General features: G+C 45.2%; 1 long non-coding RNA gene across 2 annotated transcripts; it reads right to left on the reverse strand.

Moving 5' to 3' along the window:
* Positions 1–1,203: 1,203 nt before the first annotated feature.
* On the reverse strand, positions 1,204–5,831 carry LOC122319554. Of its 2 annotated transcripts, none has more exons than XR_006245158.1 (2): positions 5,774–5,831; positions 1,204–1,497 (listed from the first exon to the last, which is right to left on the reverse strand). It is a non-coding gene; the product is annotated as an uncharacterized LOC122319554 (long non-coding RNA). The 2 variants fall into 2 exon arrangements; XR_006245157.1 differs by having other exon boundaries at positions 1,204–2,730.
* Positions 5,832–16,767: the final 10,936 nt, after the last annotated feature.

The raw sequence follows: 16,767 nt of genomic DNA on the forward strand, positions 1-16,767 counted from the left end.
CCTGTTTTGTTGTCTGGCCCAACAAAAAATCAATTTCGGGCACATTACCAGCCTGGCAACTTGATTTTATTATTTACTCGTATTTGCCGTTTGACAGATTCGCCTGGCTGCCCTCAAAATTTCAAGCACACTCACACACTCGCAATCGTTTTTATTCTCGCTGGGGGAGGGGGAAGGGGGCGCAAATCGGAAAAGCGAGGGGCTTTAAAATTGCCCAAGGGGGCCAAGTAAAATGACTGCAGTGCGCCTTTCGCAAGGAGCAGATAAATCGAAATAATAAGAAAGAACAAGCTGAGCTCAAAATACAGAAAAAAAAAACAGAGAAAAGCAGGGAAAACGAAGCAACGAAATCCATGTATGTTTGCTCACAAATCTTGGGCAAATAAAGCTGGAAAATTCAGCAGGGAAAAGTGGGGAAAAGCGGGTAAGTGCGGCTGGATTTTACGTTTTCATTAGAGACTGTCTCGGGGAATCCTTTGGTGGAGAGTTCCAAGTTTACTGCAACTTTATCCTATTTTACAAACTACTTTAGGCAATTGATTGTGAGCGAATGCATGTGTGTGTGTGCATGAGTGTGTGTGTGTGTGCGAGTGTCTCAGCGGCGAGTGTTCGAGTATCTGTGAGTGCGAGTATCTCTGTATCTGTGTATCTAAAAGGTGCCGGCAACTGAGCCAGCGCTTTTTGATGTCCCTGCTGTGTGATGTGTGCTGTGTGTGCTTCCTTCGCTTTTTTCCTTCACTGCTACTCTTTGCTCTTACACGATTTCATTTACTTTGTGCAGCACAAAGCCTAAGCACTCTATGTGTGGGTGTGAATTGCCGCCCATGTGTGTGTGTGGGTGTGGGTGTGTGTGTCTCGGAGGCAATGAAGTGCATTTGAAGCGCACTTGATGCACGTACGACACGCAGCGCCTTTTTAGACGTATTGTAAATGACTGCAGTGGGCGGTAAAAGGGGGCGTGTGAGGACAGCGCGGTTCGTTAGTTTGGCACACACACACACCCGCCCACGCATATGAGTAAAAAGAACAGAAAGAAAGAGAGAGGGAGAGAGTGAAAGAGAAAGGGGGAGAGCTGTACAGACAGACAGGAAGTGAGTGTGTGTGTGGGCGTCTGTTTGATAAGTGGCAGCAATTTTTTTTGCCCCCCGTCAGCTCTTCTATTTTTTCTTACTTACTGCTGCACGGAAAGAAAATGTCACTGCAATTGATCGACTATTTAATGTTTTGTAGCAAGCTCTATCTTAAGAATTTCAACATCACATGGTTAATCTGGCCTCTAAATTGTTAGTACTTTTCGATTTCTCTCCAGTTAAATTCCATTTGAAACTCACAACTATTATGATCTTTCTCACAGTACACTGCTGTTGCTCCTCGTTTTTCTTTTCTTCGACTGACACTACGTCATCTCCTTCAGCCATCCTTCAGTATTCCGTATACAGCAACCAGCATTCAGTCACCAGTCGCCAGTTTTCATCCTTCGTCCTGCAACGGGGACCACTAATGAAATTGTTAATTTTTGTTAGCAAAGTCACGTACACGATGTGTTGATGACGCTGAAGAGCCGTCGACGCTGACGCCGCTGGCAATTGGCCCGGGCCAAGGAAGGAATCTAAGTTGGCCAGGGGGCGGATGGGCAATGGGGCAAGAAGACAGGGGGGATGCTTGGCGGGTATGGGCCTACAGCACTCATAAGTTAAATGGCCCTTGTAGTTTTTATGGCCAGCCTTCGACAAATTGCTGCCTGGCATATTTATGAGCAACAGTTTTCCATTAGCATTCGATTACTTATGGGGTGTTTTCGGAATCGGAGAGAAACAAGGGATACGATTTCCGTAAAGTTTCAAGTGATTTGTATGTTGCTGCAATGGATAGATATAGTCGCTATATGCAGGCAAACACACATACACCCATACACAGAAACAGACATACAGACGTGCACCACGTGCAACATACAGCAGAAAAGACATCAACAGCCAAAAAGCGAAAAAGTCGCATTGCAGCTATTTCTGTTACGCTTGCCAACTGCTGCCAAAAAGAAGGTCCTGCCATTAATACCGTTTACCTTCTGGCCCCCCTCTCCCCATCATTCACTGTGGAACGTCCTTTTTGCTGTCCCTGTTCCACTGCCTTGGCACGTAGCCATTGCAATTGTTGTTCGTGTTGCAGTTGCTGTTGCCCAAATGCGAATTACGTATACGCCAAGTGGCCCGCTGGCTGCTTGCCTGACTGTTTCGCCTCAGCTGAGTTTGGTTTGCATTTGTTTGGCACTGCATTTTATTCGGGATTCTTTTCCTTTTCCCTCCTTACTTTTTATTTTACTTTTTCACTCGCCTCCCTTTTTTATGTATTTTTTTTTTTGCAGCCATTGTACTTATGCACAAGTGCAGAACGAAACAAAACTGAAGGCGCAATGTGGCCAGCAACGGCGCTCCTTTGTTAAGTTTGCATAAATTAGAATACATGAAATTTCATTGCAGAACCACCGCACCAACAATTAAGTGGGATTTGTTGAGCATATGAGCTGGGGCGAATTTGAAAATTTGAATTTTTATGGCACACTTGCAGGCGGGGATTACAGATGTCGACGTCTTGGTTGGCTGCCATCGCATCAGTTTACGCGTTTTTCACCCATTTTTTTTTGCCCTTTTCAATTTGCAATCTGCGTTGCTGGCCATTAGGATGTGGGAGTCCTGGTTGCCTTTCGGCGCTCCCACGCTGCTTACACGTAATCTGTTTAAATACACAATAAATAATGGCATGGAAATTTGCATGAAAAGCCCAAGCCGGAACAATGTGCGATATATGAACGGGGGTCGAGGGGCGAGGGGCAAAAGAGGTGGACTCTCACGTATTTTCGGGGCAATCATGAGCATGCCATAATGCCTGTGACCACGACTATTAAATCAACACGCGGCGCCAGGCCAAAACATTGGCCCAAATGGCAAAACGCTGCCAACAATGTTGCTGGAAATATTACACATACGTATAGTAAGCCATGCATGTGCGTATGAAAATATATATTTGCCATGATTTATTATTATTCCGTGCGGTTGTTCTTCTCTCTTTTTTTTTTTTTTTATTCGTTGTATTCTGCTATTATTTAAATTTTAAATAGCTGCAGAGTGCACACACACACACACGAGTACTTGTAACTCCCACAAGAGTATATTTTGTTGTGGCCATTAAAACGTTTGCCTTTTCAGCTGCTGCTGCTGCTGCTGCTACTTTAGCTGCTGCTGTTGGTGCAGTTGCTGTTGTGTCATTATTATTATCGTTCATTGTTTGCTGGCATGTTGTTGTTTGGCAGCCATTTTGTGGTAAATAGAGTCGTTTAAATGCATACACACACACACACTCACCGCCTCAGCAAGCGAGATTTTATAATAACATTCATAATGCAACGTTTGCATGTCATTCGCAACAACAGCAGCGAAAGGCAACTGGCAACTGCAAGTGCAACTGCAGGCGGCAGTAAGGACACGCAAACTGCGATTCGTGTAGCATACTTTCCAGGGCACGGCCACTAGCTCCTCGGTTAATGCAATCACAGTGGCAGCCGCACGCCAGCTAATGGAATCCGCCGAATCCCTTGAATTTAAAAACCTATGCAAAGCTGAGGACACAGACTCACACTCAGATTGAATCTGAGACGGCTACAGCTTTCCGCCCTCGAGCTCATGACATGTCACACCGCGATGAGCATGTGTCTTGGGTGCTTACTGGATTAGGATTTTCCGCCTGCCAAATAGCAATCATTTGCCATCATGAGCCCCATCGATTTTCACGACCCGAAAGACAAAAGTTATTAGCGCACCAGGACGGGGCAAAAAGGAGCAGAAGATATCTTCAGATTCCGGTAGATTTCATTATCATTTCACGGGCATACTACACTTCGGTTGTTAGCTGCACATTGCAGCTGCGACTCGAGTTGCAGTTGCACGGCAGTCAGGGAAATCAGGCCAGAACAAAAGTCGCAAGTCGGCCGACGGCAGTCGGCAGAAATGTAAAATAAAAAGTGGGGGGGAAAAATATAAATCCAAGAAAAGCAGCAGCGTTTTTATTTTTGCACGCTTGGCTGAGAGACGTGGAAAAGGGGCTGCGGATGGCTCCGACATAACTGCCATTGTGCCGAGGCAACGAAAATAGAATGGCGAAATAAAACAAATAGAAATTTATTGCCTGGAATTTATGACGATTCTCGTTCCGCCTGCACCCGTTGCACTTGCTGCATGTGGCCTGAAATCAGCTGTTTAAAGTCACAAAAAATAGGGAAAGCCGCTCTGGAGGAGATTTCCTTATTAGCGCAGTCAAACTGAATGCAGACTTTTTTGTCTTTAAACTAGTCAGTTGGATCGGAAGTCAATCGAAATGGAAGCACAACTTACGAATCATAAATTTTTAAAATAAAATCTTTATACCAAAGATGAAGAAATTATGGCTTTGTCTGCCTTAAGTTATGCAAAATGTTGAAACTCACTTTAAAATGCTGCTTATAGAGCTTATGAACATATCATAAGATTCGACAAGCTTTGCTTAAAATGAGAGGGTTCTGATTGAGGTTTGCTCGCAGATAGACACAAAGTGAAGAATTTCACAAACTAACTTTCAAAGGCTGATTAAACCAGCTCACAATACAGTTGCGGTTGTGCTAACTAGAATCCTGCGCATGAAATCCTTCCATTCCACGTAGTTCAAGACTGGACCTTTTGCTGCACAAGTGCAACCTGGCACCGATAATTACGGTGGCCATCGCAGACCTTAAATCCTTTTTCATTTTGCCGGGCTTTCAAGACCCAAGACCCTGGCGCAGATTTGCTGGCACATGTTCAAGTGCTATTCCCTTGGCCCGGGGTGTGGCATTCTTTTTGTCTTTCCGCTGCTGGTGGCGAATTCAGCTGCCAAGTGCCAAAGTTCTGCCAGGCGGCACTTAAAATGCATTTTGTTTCTTGGCCAGTGCCCATCTACCCATCTACCCATCTACCATATTCCGTCTCCCAGCGCCTCGGGTTGCGTCTAATTCGATTAAAATGTTGTAAATTATTGCACTCACAGCCATGCCACTCGTATGTGTGTGGGTATTGGTCTTGGCCATATTATATAATGCTTTATTGAATTTGCAATTCGAAGTGGAGGCAGAGTAAGGATGGTGGGCCAAATGGAAAATGTGTTTTCAATGAACGTTTTTGTGCGTTCGCCCATAAATCTCTGCCGTTGGCCAGGCCAAAGGACATCCATAACACACATGCTCCTTGAGGAGAATGCATGGCGAAATGGAAATGGAATTGCAATTCCCTGGCATTGGCAGGCGAAGATGGAGCAACGTCCAATTGCCAAATAAATGCGTATGGTCGTAACTTAAAAATCAATTTGGTCCCACATCGCAGCATCAGCCAGCATACATAATGCATCCATTCATTTAGTCATTTACGCACTCGAAGTGTGACAGGAACGACGACGATTTCGGGCTACGACTGTACGCACATGGGGAATATCTGAATATCAAAATTGTTCTGAGCCCGGCAATCAAATGTGGTAATTTCATTTATTGTTTATTTGCCATGAATCAAACGAGGCAATCGGTTTGCTGGTGGAGGGTGGAAGGAAGAAAAGATGGAGCATCTGCCGCTGGCGAGTAACCAAAATGAACTAAATAAATTATTCGTGTCCCTGCTGCAGCAGTCATAAACAGAGGAAGTCGAACGAGCCGGAGTCAAATTGATATTAATGATTGTTTGCTCAGGCATCCACAGGCATCCTTTGGGCAATCTCTTACCTGAATCCTGATTTCCGTATCCAGATATCCTCCGCCGCACGACGCCAAGTCTTATCTGCAAATATCAGAGTGATGGACAAACGGAAATTAGTGGAATATTCAGTGATTACAGGCAACGCATTAAGCAGACAGCTGCTTTTGTTGCGGTCACCCATCGAAAAGTCAATCAACTTAATTACAAATAAATAAATATTTTAATTAAAAATCAATCACAAGCGCGAGCGCGGGCGCAGAGTGTGGAAATTAAAATTCAATTAAGTGCGACAAAGGGTATTTTTTGGTTTCCCTTCGCCTCTTTGCGACTATAGGTGCGAATATTACGCATACGCAGCGTTCGACGCGCTGTGATTATTCATGTTTCATTGAGCAATTTCCAAGGAAAATATTGCATTTGCATGCATAAATCATTGCATTGTTTTTAGATACTTGCACCTGGCCGCAGTCGCAGGAAAATGCGACCAGGTGAGCTGTTGAACTGGTTGAGTTGGGTATAGCATAATTGTATGCGTGCACAATATTTATTATTTATCGCCTCGGCCAGGACGCGAACGTCCTTTGTCGCCACTGTCCTTGTCCGCAGCTCGTTGTCCTCGCCGCGCAGGGCGATAATGGGAGCAAGTAAGTTTTAATTTTAATTTAAAATGCAGTTTGCCGTCGCATGCGTGTGCACACCACTCACTGCAGACCAACCCATACACCCATACTCACACACCCACATAGCCACCACCACTGGAGCACCCACTTGTCTGTGTTTATTCACGAAATGAGTTTTAAATTAATGCGATTTTGTTATTTATGAGCGGGTGCCACGCGGCGTATACGCAATGTTAACTTAAAGCTGCCCATTGACTTGGCCACTACGTTTGAACCATTTGAACCGTTTGAACCAGATTCGGCCCACTTTACCAACTCTGTCTGGCCAGTGGCCACACACACAAACAATTGAACTAATTTCCCAGCAGGCCTTGCGAGCCACTCGATTCGCTTCGAATTCGGATCTAAATTGCAAACAAATCAATTGCTCGCCGCAAACAGGAAATCAGGCAAATGCAATGAGGGAGTGGAAGCGAGAGGGGACTAAAAGGTGGCAGAAAGAGAGGGCGAAATAGTGGCAAAAAGAGACAAAAGGTACGCACACAGAGCGCTCGCAAATTGCATTGCATTTCATTTTCTGTCTGAGTTTAAACTCATTAAATATGCAATAAATATCCAAGCTGCAAAGTGGAAATGAATACATTCGCTGCCTTGACACTGTCCTATCCAGCATTTTCACCTCTCTCTCTCTGTCTCTTTCTCTCTCTCTACCTATCTCTCTCGCTCTGTCCTCATTTGAAATTCTAATTGTTTTGCGAATTCATCAATGAAGCCCCGCTCTTTGGTCTCCATTTCATTTCTCATCTCGCCCCTTTCGATTATATTTCCATTGGATTTCCGCAATTGATTTAAATGTATTACGTAAGCTGCAGTTCGAACTCTTTGTTTGCCAATTGATAATAAATTGTAGCTGTCAGTAATTTTAATACCCGGTGTCTATCACACGGCCAGGCCCCCAGACACACCGCCTTTGATGGATGCATGAGTCCTGCGAAAAAACATCCTAAAGTGTTTGGTTTTAAAAGCGGTGAAACATGTAACGTGATTGTCCAAAAAAAGAGATATAGTTTACATTTGCAAGAAGTGAATTGGATGTATTGAAAGTTAAAAAGGAAATATAAATTTTCAACTTATGGAATATGAAAACAAACAAGATATTCTTGCAATAACTTATCTTATCTTTGTCTTTCAATTTCGACATTGATACTGATTGATATGGGTGCAACTCAGCGCTGCAAATTGGGAGCAGTGGCATAATTGAGGGTGCCGCAAGGCCAACTTTCGGGCCGCGTCATCCCACGCACTTCCGGTGTCGAAAGGCCAAGTGTTCGAGTGCGGCACGCAACTCGTGGCATGTGGCAAGTGGCAGGCAGTGGGGCGTGGTGCGTGGCCAGCAGGATGACAGGCCTCGAACGCCTCGAGCGGCACAAACTGAAACGGCAGTCAAACGCTTCAGTGCAGCTGTTGCCCCATAAATCGGCCACGCCCCACTGCGGGGCACTGGACATTTCCGCTTCCGGTGGCCGAGAGAAAGCGCTTGCGGAGTCAACATTTAGCCAGCCATTTGATACAATCAATGATGTTGGTCCGGCGCAACGAAAATAAACCAAGGGGCTCGCCCTCTGCGGAATCTCTTATGTATAATCACTCGCAAGGAAAATGCAAAGAAGAAAAACACAGCAAAATCCCGGAGCTATTTGCTTTTGGGACCTTGTTGGCCAGTTTCCATGGGCGCGGTGGCCAAATTATATGGCACTTTAATTTGCGTGTGCCCAGCTTGGGGCGCACTTAATGATGCGTGAGGGAGAAAAATCCACATTCAACTGTATGGATGGGGGATAACCCAAAGGAACCCGGGATTCAGGAGTCGGGAGTCAGGAGTCGGGGCCACCGAATGCCTGGAGACACGTGCTGGCGAAGGGAAATTAATGAAGTCGCCGGTTTACAGGAGCTTGCACTAATTAAAACTGACTTGGCCCAAAATGCAAAGCCAAAATAATGCGCTTAGTCGTGTTCGCCGAGAAATGGAAATGGAAATGGGCTGGGAAAACTGTCGCCAGCAAGCGGCGCCGTGGATATTTTTGCCATTAAATTAAAGAAATTAAGAAGAACTAGAACCCCTCACAGCTTTATGCAATTATGATAATAACAATGAGGCGTGTGGGGCAACGCCTCTTTGTCTGCCGGATTGTTGCAAAAGTTTGCGAGTGCATAATTTCGAACCAGAGCCTTGGAATCCGAGATCTGGAATCTACAGTTTGCTTTTGCTTCAGCTGGCTTGGCTGAGTCTCACACATAATGAAATAATTGCAGCGACAGCCAGGACATTCGCAAATTCGCAGGAGCCGGGCAAAAGATTGCCAACAATTTTAATATGGCCAAGCTGAAAAGTTTTCTCCATGCACCGCCGACATAATTTAATAAGCAGTCTGTGCCACCGACTGCTGCTGCAGTTTTCGTTTGCCATTCCATTCCTTTCAATTTATGTGGCATGCAGAATATTCAATTTTCACACACAGCCACACTCAGCTGCACACACACACACATACACATATTCCTTGGTGCCGAAAAGGCAAAAACTTCTTTTCAAGCACATTCTTTTGGGCGGCTTAACTTAATTGCCGAGAGCTGCAGACCATAAACTTCGGCTTATTGGCAGCCGGATAAACTTGGCTTGTAATTGAGCCCCCAAAAACGCCCGGGGGCAAACAGATAAAAGCGGCCCTCTCGAGTCGGCCATTTGCAGCTAATAAATTGTGGATGCGATAGGACGTACACCGTACACCCTCTACATATGCATTACATGTGTAATTTGTAACGAAATTAGAAGTTTGCGTTCTGCGGCAAAAAACGAAACGAAGAACGCAAAGTAACGAAGAGCACTGCAGTGCCGGGGAAATGAACTGAAACTACTGCACATACACACACACACGCATATCCTGTGCCTCTTCACTTGGCAAGACGGATGGCAAAGTTGAGTCTCTGGCCAGATTAACTTGTAGCCGAGCAAACATGGCCATCCCCCTTCTCCCCCTACTCCTCCTTCTCCCACTCCGAATGCAGTTGAAGAAATTGAAAAACTTTTCACTCGTTCTGCGAGATACGTAGTGCTCTGCATTCTCATCCGTCAGTCAGGCTTGGAAAATTGTTGAAAAGGAGATGGAAAATGAGAAAAAATAGAAGAAAGTAGTAGTAATGCCAGCGGAGGAACAACTACTGCATCTACGCCCCTTGGCCACGCCCACTGCTGCACTGCTGCACTGGCAACATGTGTTGCTCAACGCCTCCACTTGTACAACGGCTCGTATACGTTATGTGGCATGCGATGTACGTTTGGGTGCTGAAATTACACAACTTGACTGCTATAAAATTCAAATTAACTCCTCGCTCAGCCAAGGCAGCTTTTTCTGCTCCTCCAGTTTGCCGAGTTAGCTTTGGGTCAGTGGGTTGGAGAGGGGGTTGGGGGAAGTGGGCAAGGGTTCAGTGTAATATGAAAAACGAAAACAAATCTTAATTAAAAATTATTGTTGACACTTGGCGCATCGCGTCCCCTGCACTTTTTCCCTTTCAAGCCCATTTCACTCGCATTTCTTTTTTATGTTCGCACTTACACTTGCTGGCAATGTAATAGTTAGATGTGGCAAGGAAAATGTAAGCCCTGGATAATAATCTAATGAGCAATTCAAGAAGGTTTAAGAAAAACTAAATTATTTACTTCTCACAGCTCTGCGACGTGGCTTAAGCGCCAAGTAAATGAGTCGCACGCTTCTATTTTCGCGTCCGCTGCTGTAATTGTGGCTGCGTAATCCAGATAAGTGGGCGGCAAACGAGGCGGCGAAGCAATTAAAAAACCAGGCAGCGCCTTCAACAAGTGTTCAAATGCTACGCCCACACACACCCACACACCCACACACACACACCCAGACACACCACCACATTAGCCATTGAAAAAATACGCAGAAATGCGGAAAATGAGGGGAAAAAGGCGGAGGGGCCAGGCCTAATGTTCCCCCATGGTTTTTATGGCGTCCCAGAGGCTGTGCGAATTGCCGAAGCCGGGCCCAGGTAAATATTTTATGGCATGCATAAGGTAAGTGACTCGAATTCCGTCATAATTCGCAGGACAGCTCCCAGGAGGATAAGGCTGGAGGGACCACCAAAAATAGCTCGAGTAATGGGTATGCGTAATTCGTAATTCGATTGGCGAGCCACAGAACTTAAAGTCAATTAAAGTGCGCCCTAAGCCGAAAATGGTGGCCATTTTGAATTTGAAGTCAACTCCAGTCAACTTAACCCCTTCTTCTGTTCCCTTAACCCTTCAGCGTCCCGCTGGATTGCCACTGGTGGGGCAACTCAAAAGTTTTGTTGCAGCAAAAGTTTTGTTTAACTTTGTTACGCTTCTATTTTTTATGTGATATTAAGAACGCGTTTAGCCCCATGCCCTCGCTACGTTTTCAGAACTTTTGGGGCACACACACACACCCATACCAAACACATATACTGTATGTATGTGTGTGTGTGTATAAATGTAGGACGCTCTGTCGCATGCAAATAAACATTCAATATACAAGGAAGTAGCAAGCTTGGCTTGTCTTTGTCTTTGTAAATGTCCTTGTTTTCAATTGGTTTTTATCACTGCATTTTGATTTTCCTCCTCAATGAGTTGCTCAATTGTTTGCCTTGTAGCAACGAGCAACCAGCTAGCAACTTGCAACTACCAAACTTGCAACTCGAGGAGCAAGTTTACTTTTATTGCATTGTCGTGCGGTTGCAAGTCGCCGAAAGTATGCTTTTAATTTTCCTGCTAGCATGTACATAGTACGTAGTACGTAACCGAGATACTCAAGGGTTAACGGTGGAAAAGCGGTGGGAAAAGTTAAGCCATTTGGAGTGGCGTGGAAAACTTGCAGCTGATTAAGCTCTAAATTATGTGTCACCTAAGGATGCGTTCGCAGGTGAGATCAATTCTCGGCCTGACTTTCCAACAAAACTCATTAAAAGCCAGCGGTGAAAATAGCGTGCAGTAGAGACCATTACATTTTGCAATTAAAAGCTGCCCAGAATCAGAAACACGTAATACATAATTAGTCTCAGCATAACTCGCAAAAAAAAAAGAAAATTGGAAACTGGCAGCTGTATGATAAAAGTTTTAGTGCGAATTGTTTGCCGTTTAAGGGCAACTAATTACAATTAATTGTAATGTACAAATGGCGTAGAATGCTAATCAAATATTTAAGCAACGCCGTGGGGCAACTTGCTGATATACGTTGTGTCCGCTAATCTGCAAATGAGGTTGAAATAATAATTTTAATAATTCAAGCCGACGAGCGGAGGCCAAGTGGAGAGCTATTTGCATAAATATATATGTACTTGCGCATTTCTACGCAGGACCTTCGCCGGTGGGAAAATGTAATATTTTTCCGCTTTATTGGCTTCCAAGTGCATGACTTTAGTTTGCTTTCGCCCGGCTTGGCCTAAGCTGCAAAACTTTTCCACGGCCGCTTTTCCGACCGCTTTTCCGCCGCCAGCCTATGGCCATAACTGTATATATATATATATATATGTATGTATATGTATAGCTAGGCAGCAGCGACCTTCGGTGGTGTGAGAAAACGTGCACCTTGCCAACTTGCGAGTGGCACGAAAATACAAAAAATAGGACAGCCACAAGGCAAAGGCAGAAATGAGGGGGAGGGTTGGGGGGTGGAGGCTATGCAGTTCTCGGGTGCGCCTTAAGCCCAAATTGAAAACTCTCGATATGGAATTATTTACATAATGCCAGCCAGGCGCATCGAGTCAAATGGAGCCGGGCTCATCCCAGCAGGAACTGCAGGGAGCTGCACCACCAGAAAAAATGTTTTGCATCCTCAGACAGCTCGCGTTGTTGATTCGCCGAGCGGGCTCGTATTTTACATAACAATTGCTGCCACACTTCTTTTGCCCCTGCCACAGCTTGCCCTGGTTGCCATTCCCTCTGGAGATTGGAACACAATTGATTTAAATGTTTGCGCACATGTTCCGAGCAGAAGAAAAAGCAAGCGAAAAAATAGCCGAAATTTCGCCAGGACGACTCCCCAAAAAGGACGAATGCGACGTAATAATATGCAAAATGCCAACGGAGGCGACGATGCGGATGTGCGGATATTCGAATGCGGATGTGGATGCCAATGCGGCTGCAGATGCAGATGCAATTGTCGCAACATGTCGCCGCTGACTGTTGCAGCTGCAGATGCAGTAGCAGTAGCAATTGCAGTGCCACCAGCGTTGCCACCATCGCCGCCAGTTGTATGGGCACGGCGTCAACAACATTTTTCCAACTCAATTACCCGGCCAGTCGCGACGTGTGCGGCATTTGAAAAAAGCCAAGTCTCAAGCGGCAAAAGTTGCCAAGGATATTGAATTGAGGGGCGGCAGTCGAATAGTTTCAACATCCTGATGCTTAAAGCCAACTGAACTGAACTTTTGCAGCTCGAACTTTGTATGTTGCACTATTGAATTGTTGGAAAATCATGTTACGCTTTAAGTTTAAACATAAATTATATGATACAAAGGATGTAAATGAATATTTTCTAATCTATATAAGTTAAGGTGTATAATTTAAACGGAATCTTCAAGTTTAGGCACTAGCTCTTGCTTGATATTTACCTGCCACAAACAGCATACAAGCAACACCTTGTTCTAATAAATAAACAGAGTGCGCCCAAGTCAACTGACTCATCTCACATCTAGCAACTCTCAACTCCCACTGGCTAATCACTCATATAAATAAAGCTCCCAACAAAGGCGCACCTGCAACTGCCACAACGGCTTGCAACGGCTTGGTTGGTTGCAAGGACGACAGCCAGGATATTTGCACAGGCTCCCAGGTAAGCAAGGTAACCAAGGTAACCCAGTTAACCCTTCTCGCTGCCGTTTGGCATATGTAAATTATGACAGTGCCAAGTCAGGCACTTAACTCGAATCCGTCTGTGCGATATGAGTGTGTCTGTGTGTGTGTGCGGCTGTCCGTGTGCACGGATGTCAGTCAGTCAGGCCGGAATATTTGTGCTCAGGCCTCGCATCAGCATCAACAACATCAGGAGCATCCGCACCAGCATCAGCATGAGCATGAGCCTCGCATGGAGCAGGAGGAGGAGCAAGAGGAGGAGCAGAAGGAGCAGGAGCAGATGCATCCTCGCCTGCTGATTACAAAAGTCAACTGGGTGAGCAACCCCAACTCGCTGCTGTGGCAACCGCACGTTGCAAGTGTTTGCTGGCTGCACTCGAGTGAGCAAATACTTTATTAACACAGTTTTTTGGCCAACGAGCATGCAGAGAGGAAAATGTGTCGTAAATTTTAAGTGGGCAGAGCCGCAAAAAAATATATGTGTGCTCCCTTAATGCTTTAAAAAATCTATTTAATAGGAAAGTTTTTCGTACAAGTTTTTTTATTATCAGCAAATGGAGAGTCCTTACAATCCTTTTTCTCTTAGTGGCTGCCAGCTAATGAGCAGCCAGCATTTGCTTTTCTACTTCCCGAGTGTTCTTTGCTGTAGTTATAAGCCCAAACTTAAACACTTTGCCGTTTTCTCTGGCAGATTGGGGGGCATTCTAATTGAAACAGAAGGAGCCAATGGTGGCATTAGGCAACATGAGACGAGCTCGAGCAGATTGCGATGGAAGGAGTAAACGTAATCGGTATGAGGGCACTTGGCTGGAGTGTCCTTTGAGAAAATCCCCAGTACTCAGTCCTCTTCGATCTTATGTCAGCTGCAGCCGCTTCTGTTTGCTTTCGTCCCTCACCCTGGAGGGCCTCTCTCCTTCTGGAATGTTGTCAAATTTTTTGATTGCCATTCTTGTTTGCATGTGGGCCACGCCCACGCCGCCCCTCCCTCTTTGGCGAAGTTCGTGTCATTTTGCGAGCGAATTGTTTGGCGTCGCTGGCAGTTAATAGCGTAGTATATCGCCTGACTCCATATCGGATGTCTATCCATATATCAATCCCATCCGTCTATCCAGCCATCCAACCATCCAACCATCCATCCAACCATCTATCTATCTATCTGTACGTCGCGCCCTACTTGCTCCTGGCTCCTCCCCATTTGTCGGGTCATGTTGATTTCTGACATAATATTGACAGCTAAACAAATCCAATTATGCCCAACTCCGCTTTAATATCTGTGTATCGTTTCGTATCGTTCCGTGTACTTGGCCCTGCTCAGTGGAGCGCTTTAAACGTTCGCCTTTCCAGGGCATTAACTGCTGACCAGAAGGACCTCCGCCACCGCACTCCACCTCCACTCATCTCCACTCCCCTCCACTGCACTTCACTCCTTTTGCGGAGGTGTGCAATTGAATTATTGCACTCAATGCACAAATACCAACACCCTCGGCAGCAGCCATAAATATGAAATTTTCAGCACAACGCAGGAAGGCATCCTGCCAGGCGATGCAGCGCCTAAAAGCATGCAGCACCATTTTGGGCAGCAGCAGCCTCACTCGCCCCATCTCTTTCTTTTATCCATCTGCAGCCATCTCTTTCTTTTAGCCGCTGGCCATCTTTTTTGGGCCATCTCGCTCGGTTGCTACCATTTTACGGTTTATTTTTGGGCATTGAATGCAAATATTGGCATAAATTTCGGGCATTTGCGGTCACAGCAGCAGCCGAAAGAGACGGATAGCGGCCAGCAGAAAGAGACAGAGACAGAGACAAAACGAGAAACATACACACATGTGGCCCTGCATTGTTTGCCTGTTTGGCTGTTTGCATTTGACTGACTGACTGACGGAATTCTCTCGGATTTTTTGGTTATGGATTTGACTTTGCCGAGCACATCAGTGTGTTTGTGTTTTGTGGCTGCAGCTTTGCTCAGTTGAGTGGAGGCCCTTCAGTTGAAATCAATTGGCTCTTTGCTACATTCTGCACCCGGCCACCTCTATTCTGTGGTCGTATCTGTGCTGCGGCAACAAATTTAATAACATCCACATGGAAACAAGCTGGCTGTACACACGGAAAAATAACAAAAATATTGCCTATTTGAAAATAATTGAAATGCACCTGAAAACTTGAGGTGGGGGCATAGGAAAATAGGTAAATATAATTTGCCTTGAGCATGAAATTTATAATATTTTTGCGTTTAACCGCATAAATATTGCAGCATATTTAACAATTGGCTGCTTTTAGAAAAGAATACTAGTCAGCCTTCTATGAATGAACGCATTTATTGCATTTATTGCATGTTTTGTTTGATGCAGGGAATATATATCAAGCTGGCTGAACTGAATGCATAAGTTGTCACTCCGACACCGCATTAATATGGCTTTTTCTCCGCTCCGGAGCCACTGAGTTTACCGACTTTGGCTTGTCACTCGCATATGTTCGAGTGCGGCCAGGCCGGCAAGCTTTAACTACTTGGATGTCCTGTATGTCCTGGATGTGCTGTATGTCCTGGATCGGGGAGGATGGTGTGGTGGGGATATATCAAGTCCAAGTCCCAGGCCGAATCCTCCTGCTCCCGCCGCCTTATCCACACATGCGTGTGATTTATGTGCTTGTTTTTGGCTGCCTGCTGCCGGACATTTATCAAAAGGCGAGGACAAAACAAGCAAAACAATGGAGAACACACAGCAGAGAATACAGGACAACGGCGGCCAGGACACGAGACTTGGGAAGATTTTTCAGTTAAATTTACTTAGGCTCCTTAGTGGGTTTATTTGGTTTATTTAGTCGATGTTTAAATTCCACTCGGGAGCCCTTCAAATTCGATTCGATTCGATTCGATTTCGGTTCAAAGTTCAATTAAGCGCACATTTGCGGGCTGATTTCGATGTTCTCGTTAAGCCCTTCGAATGCCATTTGGGACAAACGTATAAATTTGGAAACACACACAGACAAACCACCGCCACCACTACCACTACCACCATTTGGCCCCTCGAAGTTTGTCTATCTGCGGGCCACCCAAATCAATAAATTAAACGCCCTCGATATCCTTTAGCCTTTAAAGTTGGCCTCGCCAAAAACTTTTCGACCACCGACTGTTTTGCCTATTTCGTCGTCATTTTTTTTTTTTGCGCCGTAAATTGTTGACGGAAATTGGCAAAAACATCAGAAAACTTTCGGCTGCCCAAAAACTATGCTAATTTCCGACGTGCACCATTGTCTAAGGTTCGTTTTTGGACGACCCGAATTGGAAATTATAATTCCGGCCACAACCAGCGAGGAACTTCACACACAAATCTTGTGGTGTGTGGAAAGGATATCGGTTAGCCGCGTCAAGAAATGGCTTAAATATAGAAGGGTTCGATCTAAGAACTTTCCAATTTGTGCAAGATAAATTTCCTAATAGGAGGGGCTAACTTTCTTTGCCATAAATAGCCCATCTTCACCATAATTCAACTGGAATCTAGCAAATGTTTTGAAA

Source organism: Drosophila yakuba, chromosome 2R, assembly GCF_016746365.2.
Source record: "Drosophila yakuba strain Tai18E2 chromosome 2R, Prin_Dyak_Tai18E2_2.1, whole genome shotgun sequence".
In the NCBI taxonomy this organism is placed as follows: Eukaryota; Metazoa; Arthropoda; class Insecta; order Diptera; family Drosophilidae; genus Drosophila; species Drosophila yakuba.